Raw genomic sequence first — 4373 nt, forward strand, 5'->3', positions numbered from 1 at the left:
AAGGAAGGAAGGAAGGAAGGAAGGAAGGAAGGAAGGAAGGAAGGAAGGAAGGAAGGAAGGAAGGAAGGAAGGAAGGAAGGAAGGAAACAATCACAGTAATTCATCGAACTTTCAGAAGGAGAGAATGGAACTGAGGCCACCAGAGGTGGGAAAGAGGGAGGGAAAGGGTGGGTTAGTGAAAAATTGAGAAAGGACCATAAAACATGATTACATTGTGTAATGTTGAATATACTGATTATCCTGATTTGAGCATCACACATTGCACACAGGTATTAATATTCAATGCTGTATCCCACAGATATGTACAATCAATTATGTTTTAATAAAAAAATAAGATAAATAAAATGTTAAGAAAAAAGAATAAGAATCCAGTTATACAATAAAAACAAGTAGTTATATAATAAAAATGAAAGAACTTATCTTCCATAGTTTAAGTGCTCATAATGTGAATGTAAAGACTATGCATCAATTAACACTTTATTAGAAGTTGCAGATTTCACATAATAATTTTGGGAAAGTTATATTTATTATTATGTTCTGGGAACAAACACACACTAAAATTAATCAGCTCTAAGTACCATCAGAATTTGCTGATGAATGTCTTTGCAAAGGAGATCATTAGTCTTGCTTTTCTAGTGAGCCTTTCTCATCATGTGCATTATTTAATATATAATTTATGAAAAGAGCAAATATAACACTATAAATTAAAATTAAATTGTTATGCACTCTTGCTAGTATAGAAGCAGCTTTCTATAATGGCCTTGAATGAGAATAAATTGAAATATAAGATTTATTAAATTAGAGAATAATACTTTCCCATTAAAAATTGATTTCAAGTTTGTTACATTTTTTAAGTCCAATTAAAACTAAATATTTTTGTTATAGACTTACTGGAATATTTGCAGTATAATATTTACACACAGTAGTGGCTTCAAATAGACTGACATCATGTCACTATGTCACCTGGAAAAGATATTGCTGAAAAGTTGTTATTATTAAAGAAGAAAGCAAATTAATTATCTTTAGTTTTTGAAGTCAAAGAAGTAGTGGTGAAAGGGACTTCTACCACTATATTTATAAGTAATGAAACTGAACTCTAGAGAGATTCCACATCTCCTTCAAGGTCATATAGGCAGTTGGGATTAAAGCAGGTACACAATATAGATCTCCAATGTCTCAGGCAGAGCCGTTTCTTTTTAAAGAATTGTTCGTGCTCATCAATGCTGGAAGACCAGGTGCTATTGACATTTTCAGCATTCCTATTTTTCATTCTGCAGGCCTCTCCCACCGTATGTAGGACATTTAGCATTCCTATTCCAAGCCCATTAAATGCAAGTAGCACCCACACGTTGCTAAATGCCTTCTAGGAAGACAATACTGCCGTGATTGAGAAACACCACATTTTTCAGAAATTCATGCATTAGGAGCAAATGATGAAAAACAAGTCTCCTAACATATCTCATGACATTCTTCTTTCTTTCAGTCCTTAATTCCCTAAGTATCTTGTGGCTTTTCTTGCAGCTAGATGGAGAGCTTCCTTCTGGACTTTACATTCCCATTGCCAATATGTGTTCAAAAAAGAAAAATGAACACTACTGAGAAGTTCTCATAAGATAATGAAAGACACCATTATTATTCCCTTTTATTTTTATTTTTTATGTTTTTTGTTTGTTTGTTTGTTTGTTTTAAAGATGACCAGTAAGGGGATCTTAACCCTTGACTTGGTGTTGTCAGCACCATGCTCTCCCAAGTGAGCCAACTGGCCATCCCTATATAGGGATCCAAACCCATGGCCTTGGTGTTATCAGCACCACACTCTCCCAAGTGAGCCATGGGCCAGCCCATTATTCCCTTTTATTTTTATGCTTCCTGTGGATTTTTATACCTATGGTGGATTTGTTAAGGAACACACATAAAATGTTAGGTCAAGTACTCTTAATGGTTCTAATAGACATCTTAAGTGGATGAGTTAAAGTTTACACATATGTTAGAGATCTAGTCTTATCCTTTAAGTTTTATTAGTCCTCAGTGAATAAGCTAATTCAAATAATAAAATATTCCTGTATAATTATGTAAGGAAATTATAAAGTCATTCAGTTTGGCTAAAAAATATGTGAAAATTACTATATATATTTGTGTGTGTGTGTGTGTGTGTGTATTTTAACCAAGCATGTACTGTTTACTATGTGCAAGGCATGGTTTTAAGCACTGTACATATATTAATTCATTAATATACGGACATTAATTAATTAATATATGTACATTAATTCACTTAATCCTCATGTCAATCCTAAGAGACAGGTCTTATTATTATCCTTATTCTACAGATGCGGAAATGGAGAGTAAGATCACATAACTAGTAGGTGGCAGAATGAGAATTCCAACCTGGGCAGTCAGAACCCACAGCGCACGTTCTTTACCACCTCACTACTCTCACTCTCTACAACACAAGGATTATACGGGGACAGAACATTGTGAAAACTCAGTTTAGGATTCTGGCCAAGCAGGAGAAATTCCAAAGTGGCCTCTTGCCAATCAGATGTTGTTTTGCTGCATCTGAAGTAACAAGGGTTCTACATATCTTTTTGTGGGACTTTTATTACAATCTGATTCTCCCAGGCTTTGGTCTTTTAATCTCAAATATTCAAGGGGAAAAAAATAGATTAACTAAAAGAACTATATATTTGCCATCTCATTTGTATAAGATGGTTTAGCTTATGGGAACTTCTATTTTTAACAGTAAAGCTTGAACAACAAAAAGTAGCAGAGTTAGAATTCCTTTTTTCTTAATTAACAATCCTAATTCACGTTTTAGGAAAACCCTGTTTAGATATTCCATATCCTCTTTCTATCAACTAGCAATTTGAGCAATCTCCAACAGGGATAAAGGATAGTGAAACAAGAAACCTTGAGCATACTTCTAGTTCCAAACAGAGAAACTTTTCTTTTAGATTGAGCTTTTATGTGTCTAAATAAAATTAGTTCTTCCTTCTGGAAGCCAGATAATTATCTTTGCTCACTGGAAATAATCACAATTTATATTCTTTTACACATACAATTCCTCTTTAACTATAATCCATCAAAACTTCTTTTTATTGTGGGCATATGATTAGGATTCCAGTTTGAATGACATAATAAGCATTAATCTTATATTTACAACTCCTAAAACAGTGCCTGGAACATAGGAGTTACTTAATAGTTGCTGAATGAATAAATAACTGTAGAGTGGTAAAGGGAAGAGAGAAACTGGCCATTGTGTACGGATCAAAATACACAGACAAGTAAAATACATTTGTATACTGTTATCATATTTATCACCTTTTAAACTGGTTTCATAAAAAATTGAATTCTGGGGGCTGGCCAGTTAGCTAAGTTGGTTAGAACATGCTGCTGATAACACTAAAGTCCAGGGCTTAATCCCTGAACCAGCCAGCTGTCAAAAAAAGAAGAAAAAAAAAAAATTCTGGTAGGTGACACTAGATTTTAAATTTCTATTTTAGGGGAAAGGGGCAATAATGAACATAAAAAGATCATATAATCTATAATATTGATGAATAATGAAAGCTTTTTGTGTTCTAACACTTAATATCAAGTAACATTGTACCTCAGGCAATACTATTCTGTCCACACTTTTACATTAAAGAAATGCTATTTCCTTCTAAAATTTCAGCGTCAACATAAACTAACATGTCAAAGTGAGAACTCAATCTTTGTTGCTGATTGATTTTCACTGACTGACAATATATTAGCCATTGCATATCCAAGCCAAATATACATTAAAATGGTCTTTGCTTTAAAAACCTTAGGCTATACTTGGGTAAATAGTAACTGAAATTGGGAGAAATGATTGTGAAAGCGGGCGATGTCAAAATGAGAAAATATAAAATTTTACTTCTTCAGTATTTTTGCTAGAGCCAGCTTTTACTAATACTTGCCTAAACCATCTGTTATTTGCCACCAAGCATCCATTCCCCCTCTTGAAATATGAAGGAATGGTAACTCAAATTTTTGTGAAAATCACCCTTCTCCCTTTTTTAGCCATTCTGTTTAGAAGAGACTGTCCTGACCTAAGCTTGAGAGCTATGGGCCCTAATTGGGTTAAGCCAGGCAGTGTGACCCACCTGCTGGCCACAATTCAGGCCTAGGTACACACATAAGTAATCAGAGTCAATAAGGTATGAGGAGATACTTGCTGGAGGTGGATTTGATATGACAACATAGGTCTTAGAGCTGTACAATAACTTTCAGGAGCCAGTCTGGGGATGAAGCTGACTTACAGGGAATGCTGACTTCAAAGATGAACCCTACGAACATGGTCAGAGTCCTGAATCAAGCCACAACTAAAGCCAGGCTTACCTCTGGGCTGTTGAGTC

This window comes from Galeopterus variegatus, unplaced genomic scaffold (assembly GCF_000696425.1).
Source record: "Galeopterus variegatus unplaced genomic scaffold, G_variegatus-3.0.2 Scaffold613, whole genome shotgun sequence".
Taxonomy (NCBI): domain Eukaryota; kingdom Metazoa; phylum Chordata; class Mammalia; order Dermoptera; family Cynocephalidae; genus Galeopterus; species Galeopterus variegatus.